The sequence below is a fragment of the Pinus tabuliformis genome, chromosome X (assembly GCF_031772625.1).
Source record: "Pinus tabuliformis cultivar Carrire ecotype Pingquan chromosome X, CPIR1, whole genome shotgun sequence".
Taxonomy (NCBI): domain Eukaryota; kingdom Viridiplantae; phylum Streptophyta; class Pinopsida; order Pinales; family Pinaceae; genus Pinus; species Pinus tabuliformis.
The window spans coordinates 768,928,772-768,946,015 of NC_142308.1; the positions used below are offsets into that span (position 1 = coordinate 768,928,772).

General features: G+C 37.2%; 1 long non-coding RNA gene across 1 annotated transcript; it reads right to left on the reverse strand.

Annotated features, from left to right (window-relative positions):
- Nucleotides 1–10,980: 10,980 nt before the first annotated feature.
- On the reverse strand, nucleotides 10,981–13,125 carry LOC149142119 (uncharacterized). Its single transcript, XR_016264392.1, has 2 exons — nucleotides 11,645–13,125; nucleotides 10,981–11,358 (listed from the first exon to the last, which is right to left on the reverse strand). It is a non-coding gene; the product is annotated as an uncharacterized LOC149142119 (long non-coding RNA).
- Between the last annotated feature and the right edge of the window lie 4,119 nt (nucleotides 13,126–17,244).

Genomic DNA, 17,244 nt, shown 5'->3' on the forward strand with positions numbered 1-17,244 from the left:
AATATTCTGGTGATACGATCTGCGACCTCTAATTATTTACATCTCTGCGATCTGGACATCGATACGATCTAGATATAGATACGATATGTAGCCTCTAATACGTGCTAATATTTTGGTGATACAATCTGCGAGTGTGCTCTTTTTTTGGACGGAGGCAGTGAAATTTATAAAGGCAAAACCAGATTGTAATGATTTCTACGTAGAACCAAATTTTTCTCACTCTCATCAAGGATCTAGCCACAATTTGATCACAAGTTCCCTGCAGAATTGATTATATTCGAATCACAGAAGCTTTACAGAATTCTCAACACTAGGCGCGGATGAATTTTATAGTGAGCCATTTGTTGTGACTAGAAACTCGTGGGATTTTACCTTTGGATCTATGGTCAATCCAATCCGAGGCAAGTGCGATCTGCAATCAGGTTTGCTGATATCAGGTGCACACATTCCTTATCTTTTTCTCATACATATTTGCACATATATTTTCATGTATGAATATTTCACCACAGCTACCAAAGATTACCAAAGGCAGACCTAGCATAGTTACTCTACAAGGCCTTTATGAGTATTTCTATGTTATTTCCGATCTCCCTTTATACAATGAAATAATAATTTTTGACATCTTAAATGACCACGAGCCTAACTCTAACCATAGACCTATACTTACAACTTTCAATTTTGTCAATGCATAGAGATCCCATAGAAAATAATCCTTTTAGCCAAAAGAACTTAGTATTCGATAGAAATAAAAACAATATCTTTCTAAATGAATTAAAAACTAATTTTCTTCCTTTATCTAGGATAGACAACATAGAAGACATCTATCACAATTTTACTACAACCCTCTCATATTCTATTAATAATCAGAACTCACTGCTACTGGCGGAGGACAAGGGGTCCAATGTTTGGGTTTGGTCTTTGCAAAGTTGCCCTTTTTCGATTTTGCAGGCAGCGATGGGCAAGAATTCTGCAGGTGCCCTGTTAGGTGACAGTGGCGGCAGCGGAATAAGAATAGAATAAGAATAGAAGGGGCCTTGAGCACCTTGGTTGGGCCCTACGGAAGATGTGTGCATATACGGAAGATGTGTGCATATACGGAAACTGGGCATATACGGAAGATGTGCGCATATACGGAAACTGGGCATATACGGAAGATGTGCGCATATACAGAAACTGGGCATATACGGAAGATGTGCGCATATACGGAAGATGTGTGCATATACGGAAACTGGGCATATACGGAAGATGTGGGCATATACGGAAACTGGGCATATACAGAAGATGTGCGCATATACGGAAACTTGGCATATACGGAAGATGTGCGCATATACGGAAACTGGGCATATACGGAAGATGTGTGCATATACGGAAACTGGGCATATACGGAAGATGTGCGCATATACGGAAGATGTGTGCATATACGGAAACTGGGCATATACGGAAGATGTGCGCATATACGGAAACTGGGCATATACGAAAGATGTGCGCATATATGGAAACTGGGCATATACGGAAGATGCACAGTGCGCATATATGGAAACTGGGCATATACGGAAGATGCACAGTGCGCATATACGGAAGATGTGTGCATATACGGAAACTGGGCATATACGGAAGATGTGCGCATATACGGAAACTGGGCATATACGGAAGATGTGCGCATATACGGAAACTGGGCATATACGGAAGATGTGTGCATATACGGAAGATGTGTGCATATATGGAAACTAGGCATATACGGAAGATGTGTGCATATACGGAAACTGGGCATATACGGAAGATGTGCGCATATACGGAAACTGGGCATATACGGAAGATGTGTGCATATACGGAAACTGGACATATACGGAAGATGTGTGCATATACGGAAGATGTGCGCATATACGGAAACTGGGCATATACGGAAGATGTGTGCATATACGAAAACTGGGCATATACGGAAGATGTGCGCATATACGGAAGATGTGCGCATATACGGAAACTGGGCATATACGGAAGATGTGCGCATATACGGAAACTGGGCATATACGGAAACTGGGCATATATGGAAGATGTGCGCATATACGGAAACTGGGCATATACGAAAGATGTGTGCATATACGGAAACTGGGCATATACGGAAGATGTGCGCATATAAGGAAACTGGGCATATACGGAAGATGTGCGCATATAAGGAAACTGGGCATATACGAAAGATGTGCGCATATACGGAAGATGTGCGCATATACGGAAACTGGGCATATACAGAAGATGTGTGCATATACGGAAACTGGGCATATACGGAAGATGTGCGCATATACGGAAGATGTGCGCATATACGAAAACTGGGCATATACGGAAGATGTGCGCATATACGGAAACTGGACATATACGGAAGATGTGTGCATATACGGAAGATGTGCGCATATACGGAAACTGGGCATATACGGAAGATGTGTACGGAAACTGGGCATATACGGAAGATGTGCGCATATACGGAAACTGGCCATATACGGAAGATGTGCGTATATACGGAAACTGGGCATATACGGAAGATGTGTGCATATACGGAAGATGTGCGCATATACGGAAACTGGGCATATACGGAAGATGTGCGCATATACGGAAACTGGGCATATACGGAAGATGTGCGCATATACGGAAACTGTGCATATACGGAAGATGTGTGCATATACGGAAACTGGGCATATACGGAAGATGTGCGCATTTACGGAAACTGGGCATATACGGAAGATGTGCGCATATACGGAAACTGGGCATATACGGAAGATGTGCGCATATACTGAAACTGTGCATATACGGAAGATGTGCGCATATACGGAAACTGGGCATATACGGAAGATGTGCGCATATACGGAAGATGTGTGCATATACGGAAGATGTGTGCATATACGGAAACTGGGCATATACGGAAGATGTGCGCATATACGGAAACTGGGCATATACGGAAGATGTGCGCATATACGGAAACTGGGCGGTAACGAGGAGCCACAATGGGTGACCAGTGGAGATTGTGTACAGTGTAGGGAATCTTGAGGTCGATATTGGAAAATTCCCAATAGAAAAATATTTAATCTAATAACCAAAATAAGTGAATTAGAAATTTACGCTTCACCATCTACTAAAGTAAAGACAATGAGACTAAATATGAGAAAATTCAGAATGGAAAAGACTAATTATAGCTTGTTTATCTCAACTTCTAGTTCCTTGAATGAGACTATGCTCTAATCATCAGGAATCTTTCAAAAGTCCTGAAACTGATTATACCCAGAATGATATTTTGTATCAGTCATTATTCCAAGGTCAATTTGGAACTATAAACATTACCAATCGATGAAATTTCGAAAATCATTAAAAGACAAGAAAGGTAAAGATTGTTAAAGGTTCAGAAGCCATTAAAAGGCAAGGAAAGGTAAAATTGGAACAAATAACCATACTGAGGATCGAACCCAGAATTTCTATTCATTAATTAATTAGTCTAATAACCAAAAATTATAATTGAGCCGAGAGGCTCATTTACTAATTCGTTTCATTTGTTGCTGATGTTTCACTTCCTAGTGGGTTCTAATCAACTAACTTTGATTTCGGAACCGGAATTGGTTCATGACTCTCACCGATCTGGATCTATCGCAATTACCTGGATCTATCGGAATTGGTTCATGACTCTCACACGAGAAATTTCTAACAGAGTATTGGGGAGCCTTAGTCCAATATGAATAAGATGGACCACATAAACATTGAACCTCCTTTTGCCCAACACAGTTATGAACAAGGAAAACCAGACCAACTTCTATAATAAGTTCACCTCTATTATTGAAATTAAATCCATGGAATTTAGTAACCTACCTTACCATCATGAATGAAATGTCCAATGGTACATGCAAGTTTGGGAATGTTAATACTAGTCTTTTTGGCTTAAATGCACTCAACCACTTGTTTTGCCTTGAGATTGTCATTGTAAATGTAATCTATGATTTAAATAAATTATGGGATATGGTCTAAGAAAGAGGTCCAACAAACAAGTTGAAACCTATGCTCTTCTCTAAGGTTTCATGCTAGCTAAAATGCATAAGTTACCAAACCTTTCAATCATTGGGGATTTTAGTATCATTATTCAAAGTTTGATTAAGAAAACACTTCCAAAAGAGTTCATGCATTTGAAAGCTATTGTGAAAAAAATAATGGGGCTCCTAAAAAATTTGTAAAAATATGAATTGCATCATGTCCTAAGATAGCACAATCAACAAGTGGATTCTTTGACTAATATAGAAGTTTCATTAGCCCTTGGAGAACTTCGATTAATGAGAAATTCCTCATTTTCCCCTATTCCATAAGTATGGATAACAAGGATATGGTTGATTATAAAAATGGTTGGTGGTGCCAAGTGGCATCCATAAGTATTCAAGAGCATGCAAAGTTCAAGGCATTTAAGGGAGGGGAGGGTCAAATACGACCACTCCCGCATTTGGTTATGTATGAAAGGGAGTGTGGAGGTTATGTCTCCTTGTCGTTTTGTAGGTGGTATTCGGCGTCACTCTTGGGTATGGTGGTATATGATGTTATAGAGTTCATGCCATCTATGGTGTTGAAGGTAAGCCCAGTGTTAAGCTCAATCATAGTGCACGCAAATCTAGTTCGTACCAAATTAGCAAGCTAAGAACATCATTATGAGGGGCAACATAATGGTAGATATCATGAAGGCGGACAAGGGAGCAAGAGTTATATCAGGGATGCGACCCTATCAAAATTTACCCAGAGATTTAGGAGAAAATTTTCTATTTGTGGTCTTCATCAAAATGGTAAGCCAACTCAGTGTTGATTTGGTAAGAATCATCAATCTACCTCTTCTTGTTTAGGAATTCTTTGCTTTTTTCTATTTCCAAGTATGGAATATAGAGGTTTATGCCATACTATGTTGTCATATGCAAGTCTATAGCATAAAGGTTTGAGGTAGCCTGTAGGGTTCATCTTATTGAGATATGGGGTGAAATTCTCATTTACTTCGGGTTCCATCAATTCAATGGTCTAAATTAATAAACTTTTGTTTGGAACAAACGACCAATCCTTGGGTTGTTATCTCTATGTCTATTTTGGTATGCTTTGTAGTTTATAATTAATAAGAAAGGGCTCAGAAAAAAATACATATTCTTTGTTATTCACTCCTCATGTTGGGAGTCGTAGACTACTGTGGATGCAATGTTGGTGTCTTGAGGATTTTGGCCTCTGGGAAACCATTGCAATCAGAGCAGTGAATCATGGAGCGGAGGACCTAGTTAATCATTTTGGTTCAATAGGGCAAGTTTGTTTTCATTCAAAAAGATATTTTTTTGTTATTCTATAGAATTAAAAAAAAAAAAATGTATGTTGTAGCAACTTTAGGATTGATTTTTAAAAAATTTACACTATAAACAACTTTTTATCTTCGCAAAAAAAAAACATTAATTGACATAGAACAACTATCAACATGTCTTCTTGTTATAATTATGCATTATTGATAGTCAAATAAGGTAGATATCTAATATTTCTCATAAAACTATCAGCTTTGTGATAGAAACAACGAAATTGCCAAAAAAGCTAATCATAGAAGATATGGCCTATAGATCATAAACAAGAGGAAGATTGAGGGTATATGACTGTCAAATCAAACTTGTCTTGAAGTGCTGAAAATAGATCTTCTTAATACTCTGTGGGTGTTCTTAAAATGTAAACTTGTAAGACCAACTTATCTTTTGTATTGCTAAGTCTCACTCCACTAAGATTCATCACATTTATGAAAGAGTTCCATTCCAAAGCCAAAGGACCCACCAATCTGAGCTTAGTTGAGGTCATCCAATAACTTGAGGAGGTCCGGTGAGGATGCATTATTTTAATGTTGGACAGGTAGAAAAGCCCTTTGGAGTGTAAGATTTGAATCAAATCGGGGGATGATTTGTAGACACCAGCTCCCCCTGTGAAGGGATCTTTTCCAAGAACAATTTGTTTTCCATGCCCTACATTCCATGATAACCAGTTGAAGAAAGTGGGAAAGGAAGCCATGAGGGCTTTCCAAACAACAAAGCCTCTTTTAACAGATTTTCATGCATGTTTTCAAAGCCAATCAACCACTAACTGCCTATTTAAATATTTTCTTTTAAAACTAGACTTCAAAGACCTTCACTAAATAGGCCTCTCCACAGGTTTTTCAGTGCCAAGGCTTTTGCAAACCAGCTCAGATTTTTGACCCCCTAACCTCCAAGAATTTTTGGGATTGATAGAGAGGTCCAACTTGCCAAATTAAAACCTTCTCTGCTATTTTTCTCAATCCACAAAAAACTGAACATTAATTGTCTAATGGATGTAAGGATGGCAATGGGAATCTTTGCTAAAGATAACCAGTGAACTGGAATACTTTCCAACACAGATTTGACCAAAAGTTTTCTGCCTCCCGGGGACAACCAATTATAGCACATTAAGTTTATTTTCTGCTCCACTCTTCTTATCAGCCACTTCCAATCCTCTTTATGGTAGTCATTTGGCTTTAGAAAATAGTTGGGATATTTGATACCATTTTCCAATGAGGGATTCTGTAAGGGCAAAAAAGAATGTATATCTGAGAGGGTGTCTGCGCTGATAGAGAATTGGTTGAAAGAAGATTTGTTCAGGTTGATTTCCATTCTAGATGCACTGCAGAAAAGATTTATGGCTCTTGACATTCCTTTACAGTTCCCATTCCTAGAAGCATAACGTCATCCACAAATAGAAGGCGTGTGAGGAAAATCCTGTGTTACTTTGACACCTTTTAAATTATCAGCTTGTTTCTCCTTCAATAATAATAGACTTAATCCTTCCATCACCAGTGAAAATAATAGAGGTGACAGTGGACATCCCTGTCTAAGATCTCTAGTGCTAGTGAAATTTTGGAGAGGTGGGGGGGGGGGGGGGGGGGGGGGTGTGGGGGGGCATTATCTAAAATGGAGAAATTCGTTGAAGTCAAGCAACCCATGATCTAGTTTGTAGCATCCAAGCCCAGCCAAACTTGGAGAAGAACAAGCCTAAGAAAGGACCAATTAATTCTATCAAATGATTTGTTAAGGTCCATCTTCAGCACAAGGGCATTTTGATTTTTTGTTTTAATAGAATGAATGGCTTCATGTGCAATGCCTATGGCATCATGGATTTGTGTATCTGCAAGAAACACAAATTGGTTTGGAGACATCTTCTCAACTAGTGGACGCTTGATCATGTTAGCAATGATCTTTGTAATTAATTTATACACCAGATTACACAGGGAGATCAACCTAAAGTCAAGGAAGGTTTTTGGCTTTGAACATTTTGGAATCGAAAAAATATAAGTAGCGTTGATGGTTGTTGAGACTTTCCCTCTTTCTCTAGATTCATCCACCGTTAAGAGAAGGTCGACAACCATAACGTTAAAGAAAGAAAGGAATAGTTCAATTGTCTAGCCATTTGGGCCAGGACTTTTATCTTTGCCTAATTGTTTTAAAAACTCATTAATCTCCTCAAGAGTGGCAGGGCCTCTGACCTAATTGGCAATTCAAGCACCCAACAATGCTAGTTAATTCACATCATTGCTCAAAATTTTGTTGGGATTTTCCTATCGGCATAGATCAATTATATGCCTTTGTTCAAAACCAATGGGTGCAAAGTTGTCAACATTATGCCATGACCCTCCAATGTGTAATTTAAATAGTTAATGGAGAAAATTAATCAGCTTTAGGAAGAAATTGTCTCATTGTGACATAATCAATTGGCGTCCAATTTGACCATTGTTATAGACCTATTAGTTGAACATAGAACCTTAATGCACATAAATGAAGATGAGCTCTCTAATATCCATTAGCAAACTGAAGCCCTTCAGTTTTTTATTGATATGTGAACCTCAAATCCATCTTTCTCCAATGATGACATTAGTATAGCGACACAAAATTTACCTTATCTCAATGTAACAGTGTTCCCCCAAAAGGGAGAATCAAGGTTGGGTGATGACATTCCTCTTTGAGATACCTAACATGTTAATCTACTGATGTTGTCAAATTCTGTATGTTTTTTGGCGTATACATGCATACAAGAATAGTAGCTTGGACATAAAAGAACTCAAAAGATTTGGCATAGCGGGCATTCTAAGGGTAAATAGGGGGATGTAAATCAACAAATTGTATTTTCCCCTCTTTTGATGTATTTGTTGTGTCCACAACACATTTTTAAATCCAATTTTGTATAGACAAAATGAGACTTAAATTACTCTATCTCAAAACTCTTTTATGAGATATAAATATCATGATATTTTTGTTCTGAACTATCTCTAACCATTATATTTTTATGATAGAGGTTTCTATCTAAATGTCTGTAGAATATAGATTTATAAACTGTGTTAAAGTTGAAGTTTAATAGTAAGCTTTTGTTTCCAGGCCTATTGAGAAAGCATTCATGTACACCATAGTTGCTCATTTTCTCATCCCACTTTTCTCTCATAGAAATTCATGCGTAGTTTCCAAACCACTACAAAGGTTAGTCAAGAAACAATCATCCAATATGTCCCTCATGGCATCTCTACCATGAAGACCAATAATGTCATCTTCTTTTCTAACGAGGAGATGATCAAGTCCATTGAATTCAAGCTCTTTAAGTACATATTAGCATGCCAAATTCCTTAGTTTAAAATTATAGAATTTGAAATAGTAAAAATCAAAATTCCATGTATTCCATGATTATCATTTGAAACACTTAATTTCATATATCCAATTTTGTATGACAAGATTATATATATGTATATTGTTGCATCTCAAAATAAGGTATTAGTTTTAATTTCATATGCCCAATGTATATATAAAATGAGACATATATTGACTTATCTCAAATAATATATATAATATATAATCTTTCATTCAATATGTTTAATTTGGCTTATACAAAATTAAGCATCTATTGCTTTATTTCAAAAAAATTACATTATTTTTATATATTATAGAATTTTAATTCCTATTTTTAAAACTTTACAAAATTAGTTAATCTTAAACTAACATAAAAATATACAAGTTTCAAAATGACTATTTTCAATCGGTTTAATATTTCAAAAAATGTATGCTATTTTCCATATAGGAGGCATGTCAAAACAAATATAAAATTGAGGACTTACCATCCCTATAAACAATAATTTAAATACTAAATCTAATTGACTAATATTAGAACTTCTCACATATAATATCTATACCTAATATAATTTATTTCACAATTAGTGAGCTCACTCTTCCCAAATATATTATGTGTACATAGTATAATTATTTTTCATTTATCTTTTTAATGCCACTTATAAAAATAAAAATAAAAAGGTCTACCTATATATCATTTAGGTGAAGTTCTTCTACTATAACCTTAAAAATATTTCCATGATAAAAAAACATTTAAAACAACCCCAATTATATGAATTACTATATTAAGAAACAATAACGATAATAATAATAATAATAACTAAATTTTAATCTATTTCCTTTCCTTAATTTATATATATATATATATATATATATATATATAAATTTTTACAAATATCCCTAAACATAATTTTTCTTCTTAAAATATTTTTAATAAAATTTAAAATCATATTCATTTCCTCTCACAACCATAAATTTATATTTCTTTTATAAAATATCTTTCACAAAATAACAATAAGTCCTAATTTATGCACACAATAATAAAGTGTGAATCATCCTTTATAGGTGACCATCCAAAGTTTCCAAATCTTAAATCACATTTAATTTACTAATAAGTTAATTTCATTATAAATCAACGATAAATTAATTACAACAGGGTAACCCTCCCTTCCAACAAGAATGTGTTTCACAACTTCCATCTGAAATTTAATGGAAAACACTTGAGCGAAGCTTAATGCTCTGAACAAATACAGATGATTGTATATATGTTTTTATGATTCATATTACAAACTAGAATAACCATTATAAAAAAATATTAATGTGGTTGATATAGTAGAAGGCTTCATAATATAACCAAAAAAAATTATTGCAACACTAAGAATGTCTTACTAATGCACCTAATTAACCATGTATAAAAAAGTTATGGGTCAACTTTAGCTTGAGAAAAAAAGAAGAATTATAAATGAATGTTATAAATAATAATGAGGAACTTATCAGAACTTGAATAATCTCAAATCCCTAAGAAATTGGTGGGTGGGGAGCCACGGGGCATGAATATAATTATTTAAATTTATTAAAAATAATGAACCATTTGCTTATATAAATTAATGATATAAATAATAATGAGAAACTTATCGAGAAACTTATTAGAATTGGAATAATCTCAAATCTCTAAGAAATTGGTGGGCGAGGAGCAGTGGCACGAATCTAATTTTTTTAATTTATTAAAAGGAAATGCAAACTAACAAGTTCTTTAATACACTATTGCTATTAATAAACATTAAGACTAAACATATTCATTTTACAAACAATCTAGACCTTCATTAAAATAAAAATAAAATGTTAACACCTTAAATTAAAATAAGAAATTGTTAATAAAATTAATATGGTTTTATAATTCATATTACAAATATGGTTTTATAATTCATATTACAAATAATAAAATTAATAGAACGTCATAATTCCAATCAATTTCAGAATTTGGTCACTACCCATTATTGGCACTAATCACAAATAATAATATATAGCTTCTGCAAAATTGTGTACCAGTCAAAGTATATGGAGTCTACAATGTTTACCTGAATTACTGGAGAAGGTAAAAATATAGAGTAAGGGGGCATAGGCATGAATCAAGAGCAATTATTTGTGAAAAGCAAAACCAGAATATAAGTCTTTGAATATCATTTGTATGGTATTGAATGATGCTGAGCAAATGCTTTTTTTTTTTAAATGTTACAATGAAAGAAGTTTATTTCAAACTTTGAGACCATGTAAATGTTTTTTCGAAATGTTACAACGAAAATATTTTATTTTGAACTTTGAGACAAAAGAATAATCAGGTAATTCAAACAAATTTCTGGGAAATAATTTCATACATATTCTTGCACATTGCTTTCACTTATGTGTGTCATAGCTGTTCCCAGTTACAGAGAAACCCAATGAAGGGATCAACTAGCTGTTCCCAGTTACAGAGAAACCCAATGAAGGGATCAACTTCTCTGGACTTCCAGTGTCCCCAAACGGAGCATTTGGTTTGTATGTAAGGTGGATTAAAGGAAAGGTAATTTACCTCCAAGGTTCCTTGCTTTTCATCTTCAGAACTTTCCTCCACCCAGGGCTCAGCACACTTCAGGTGACATTACTTGTCCTATAGTATTTTACCAACTAGTACTTCTTTCAGACAGGAGGAAGAAACAGACATATGGCTAGCCTGCCAAAGAAGAAGGAGAAAGAAGAGAGTTATATGGCTAGCCTGCCAAAGAAGAAGGAGAAAGAAGAGAGTTATATGGTTAGCCGACCAAAGATCAGATCATGAGTTAATGGAATCGATCCCTAAAACACAGAAAACAGAGGAAAACCGCAACATTGCTAGAGTTATCTGTACCTTTATTCCGCATTACAGGTCATAACAAGCACCTCTATGAACAAAAAGTGCAAGAATTTTGCATTTTATTGAAAAATTGCAGCTAAATATAAATTTCTGCACGGAAAATAACCTTATAAGCTTATGGAGAATCGAGGTCCAAGACACACAGTTCTTCCCTTGGTGTCTGTAATCTCCATTTCAATGCATCTACATGCTTTCTTCTTGTCTCTGTTGGGACTTCAAAAAAAACTGACAGTAATATGCAAATAAGCAGTTCAAAAAATACCAACAAACTTCAACAGAAGGTAAAAGATACCTGAAAATTTGAATGAATGCAAGTTGCAGAGATTATAGGTGTCTTCGCTGAACTGGATCTTCGTGCTCCTGTAGCTGTTCAGCTGCACAAGAAAAGATCTTGGTGCTCCTGTAGCAGTTCGGCTTCACAAGAAAAGAGTTGTTCTGCTTCACGATCTCCCATAATACCTGCCCTGGTGCGGCTTTCGTAGTCTGTGCAGCTACACAAGGTAAAACCCTATCTATATCGCTCAACAAATAGGAAAAAAAATGGAAACGGGGAAAACCTAAAATGTATTGAATGAAAATGGAGAAAACTCGATGCGGTGCTCTGCTATGCCTCAGCGTCTTGCCAATGAATCCTTGTTGGTGCTCCTCGGCAGGACTTTTGAGTATCAATTGCGGAGGGAAAACAAAACATGTTGTTACTGAAGTCTTGATCATTGAATTTCTCAGCAGGAGCGTGATTTGTTTTGCCTTGCAACCGATACCGAAATCCTCTGCCCAAAGCTTTAATTGACAAGAAAATAATAATATGAACACGGGCACAGAATCAGCGACGAGGGTCTAGCTATCAGTAGTAAATCAACGATACGAAATACAGGCTGTCAAGTTCCTTCAATGAATTTATACCCAAATTTCAGAGATTTTGCGACCCTATCGGATGAGTAATGCAGTTAAAGAACTTTGCTCGAAAACTAAGCAGAAGCGATTGATGTACTTAACCAAATATCGGTCCCGTTTTCATCCTTCCAGATACAGAGCAATACTAATTTATAAAGAAAATAAACCTCATATCCGCACTCTCTGCTCAATCGGCAGCAGAGGGCTTATTCAATTTCTCGGCCTAAACCCTTGTCTCTCCCATCCATTTTCCACAAAACCTCATATCACCAGTCTCTGCTCAATCGGCATCAGAGGGCTTGTTCAATTTCTTGGCGTAAGCCTTCGTCTCTCCGATCCATTTCATCACTTGCGGCCTTATTTCCCCAATACATTTTCAGATCAGACCACACCTTTGGGGACACGGGGATAGAGGGTTTGGTCTTCGCAGATAATTAACTAAGAAACTTGTTCTCTACTTCATAGATCCAGTACCAATTTGCTTTCGATGCAATCTACCTTTTTTACACCCATTTGTGAAAAATCTTGATTTACCTCTGAGTTTATTTGATGGAGCCTCCTCTTTGAACTCGATCCGAGCATTCGACCATAGGTCTTCCACCAATGGCAGTACTACTGAATCAGAGAGCGTCACTTTCACGAGATGCCGCGCTTTCAATTTCAAATTTCAAACCAACTTAGAATAATGAATGGCCCGATTCAAGTTCTTGTTTCGGCGGGTTTCCAAATTCAAATGAGTGTACGGTCTGGTGGTGGCATTCAACGCGGAGGTAACCGACGTGTGCTTGCACGCCAGAGTGGAGGGCAAAGGGGAGGCGGGCAGGGTCGTCGATGGGCAGGAGCACGGCAGACGGCAGAGTCGCCGGAGCTGCGTGCCCTGTAATCGCCGGAGACGGATGCACGCTATGATGCATGGTCGAACATGGAAGGGCCCCATGACGTCGAGGAGGATGTCTGTCGCTGTCAGAGGGTGTACCTCCATAGCATTAACTTTGCTATGGAGGTGGAAATAGGAACTGCGATATTGTTTGGGAGTAGTCTACGGAGGCTGTAGAATGGCCCCTTTTCCGGCACCGGCCGGAAAATCGTCCGGCTCCGGCTACCGGAAATCTCTCCTTCTTCCGCCACCATCTCTCCGCCCGTTCTCCGCCACCCTCCCGGTCCGCCCTGACATTCCCTGACATTCCTGACCGATCGCCTGACATCCCTGACAGATCGGTGAGTAATTCCTGCGGGGAGTAATGAGCTGGAATTCATGCGCGAAGTAATTCCCTCCATTCGAATTCAACACCCGCGCCCATTCACTCCGTTTCGCTGTGCTCCCCTACCCTTACTCTGGTTTCGCTCTGGTTTTTGTGGTTTCGCTGTGCTCTGATAATCGCTACCTCTGCGAACTCCTTCCGCACTGCAGCTCAGAGGCCTGTGCTCTGATACTCGCTACCTCTGCGAACTCCTTCCGCACTGCAGCTCGGAGGCCAGGTACTCTTCGCTTTGCTTTGCTATCAGTTCGCAGTGTTCATCCTTCGAAATTTCGATCGGGGTTTGTAATCGGGGTTTCAATAATACAATTTACTATATACCTTAGCCATTTGTTGCTCCACCGCTCTCTTCTCCGCCAAATCACATTTGTTTCCAACGAGGATCTTGTTTACATTATCACTCGTATATCTTTCAATCTCAGTCAACCAGTGTTTGACATGATCGAAACTATATATATCTGTAATATCATAGACAATCTGCAACAAAAGAAGCTTACAAATTATAGCTCGATTCCAAACGCTGTTAATTTGTTTCCAACGAGGATCTTGTTTACATTATCACTCGTATATCTTTCAATCTCAGTCAACCAGTGTTTGACATGATCGAAACTATCCATATTTGTAATATCATAGACAATCTGCAACAAAAGAAGCTTACAAATTATAGCTCGATTCCAAACGCTGTTAATCACAATAGCTACCTCTTTCTGTAAAAATGTAATGATGCATTAAGTAAACCTTTGCAACTGTATAAAGTCTCGACTTGTAGTCTTGCTTCTTCAGAAAACATGCTTTGTTGTAACCATAATGGTACTCTGAATTGTGATCCCACAGAGCACTGAACTTGATCATCCTTTGCACTAGCCTTAACAAGATCCAAACTAGAATATACATTGAACTGGGTCAAGTGCCAAGATCATGATTGAACTAAATATGATTAGAACTGAGTTTTCCACTACACCCAGTTGGAGATCGAACTAGGCTTCATGTATCCAAACAATAGCTTCATTATAATCTTCCTCAACGGAGGTCCGAATTATGATGAGATAATAATCTCCTCTGAACTGTGCCAAGAAAGTCTTCAAAACAATCTCAGAGAAATCTGAATTGTGTTAAGGGTGTCTTCCTTACTGTAGAAAGGTAGATCTCTGAATTCTGGCTTCATAGAATCACCACCAAGCCATAGAAAACATAGGCTAACCAAAACTAAAGCAAATGATTTTATTTATGGTGTTCATATTTAAGAAAGAAGCATATACTGTAAAGAAAATTGAGATAAAATAGATAACAGTCAGGATGACAATTATGTCTTATTCTGAGCACTAGGTGTCATCAATATGCATATACTGTATGCAAACATAACTTCAGCTGCTAATATTATGCGAAGCAGTTCCACAATCTTTTACACTGTAATGTATATAAGCCCTTTATCAAGTCATATTGTAACTTGCATAAGGGCTCGGTTCAGATACATATATACAACCTTAGCCTCGATTCAGGCATGTCCTGTAGCTCAAACAAAGTCTCGGCTTGTAGTCTTGCTTCTTCAGAAAACATGATTTGTTGTAACCATAATGGTACTCTGAATCCCAACCAATAAATTGAATCCCAACCACTGAGGCATTCCCAGGATCAGAAGCTTCATTGTCATTTGACTGGTTGCTACCACAATGACTCCCACAGTTCTGATTCTTTAACTCCATCTTCTCAAAGATGGAGATATTTTCACCAGCACCAGGAAATAAGACCTGCCTATTTTCACTACCCAGGCCTTTATTACCCTGATTAATAATTTCAGCAACAGGTGCCAAAAGAGGGGAGAAGTGACCAAATTGTCTCCATTTAATTAACCAAGAAGGAGACCTCAAGAGAATTGGACCCCTGAATCCATTAGATGATTGTCAATGCATCTCCAACAACAAGAATCTTGTCAATTGCCAACCAAAAGGCACACTGCAGCACCCCCAAAGGGCAAACAATTCTGCCCTGCAATTGGAACTTGCTCCTCCGTACCAGCAAAAAACTATACACCTCTGAAGGGATATTCCAAGCAAGAGAGGGGATCCTGTGAGGTTTTCTTTGGAAAAAGAATTCTTAGAAGCATCCATTACATTCATTCAATTTTATAATATCCTGTGAGGTTTTCTTTGGAAAAAGAATTCTTAGAAGCATCCATTACATTCATTCAATTTTATAATAAAAATGGACTTTATCGTCCTTAATATATATGACTATGATTTGGCTTGACACAAGCAACAGCTCTATCATCAATTTTCAATCTGCACCATTACATAAATAAGAATTTATAATGTACTAGTCTTACAATGAAAGATGAAGATCTTCAAGGGAAAAGTTGGCAATCCCTGTTATAAACTATGTATAATTTCTGTTCAAATTTGAGAAATATTCCCCATTAAAAATCAATTGTGCCACAATGGACACTCATGCACCAACATTTTTCATATGACCCAGACCTACACACAATGAAAACTTTAACAGCAAACAAAACTTGCTCACATTTCAGCATAAACAATATGGCACCAAAGCAGGAGTATTGTTTTAGTTGAACAAATTGGTTAAGGTCCTGAAAGGTCTTCCCACCCTGTAAGGGTTGGTCCCAACCGAAAGGTTATACCTGAGCATAGCTCACTTCAGCTTCTAACATGGAACAGGGACATGATCTTAACTTAGGTAGAAAATTATCGCAGCCCTTCCAAATTCCATGGAAGCCAATCAAATTCATATACAAAAATTAATTTCAAGAAAGTAACTCTGCTCAGTATAGTCTCAAGATTTGCAGCCTTTGGCAAGTTAGACCTGTGCGTTCAGTGCATCTACCAATCACATAAGAGAAATCACAAGGAGTTTTGAGAAAACCACCACAAGAGAGAAGTCTATAGGATGAGAACTCGTTTAACCATATGGTTGCACAGCCAACCAATTGGGCAATCAAAGTTAATGACACCAATGAGGGAAATGCAACTAATTAGTTCTGCCAGAGTGAACACACTCTCAAGTGTCCTGATTTCCAGAGATGAGACAATGATCATCCAATTTGCACAAAGGTAACCATTCAGGACCACCTCCATTGATATTTGATCTTGTATAAATATGTATATTTGTACTTGTAGATCATCTTCAGCATCATCGAGAGATCAGATTGTTGTCTTGTGGGATCTAGCTGCACAATTGTTTCCTTCAAATGACTCAAGCCATATTGCTCCCTACAGCATTAATAATCACTACTCAAATTTGTATTAGATATTGTGCCAGAAATACACTGTACAATTGAGCAATCCTTTATCTCATTGGTGTGATCTCGCGATGAATGCTCAATCACTGGTTTATTGCTAAGTTTGGATACACAGTTAAGTTGGTCTTATTGTCTTGCTTAATTGTCTAAGCAACTCGATATCAGCACACTCTGTTTCACGATGTTTACTCTGCAATTGTAAAATACACTCCTCACCTCGATAACAATAAGCTTATCCGGATATGAATACCACATCCACACCGACTCCGGAAGAGGCCCCATCAGAAAATCCAACCGAGA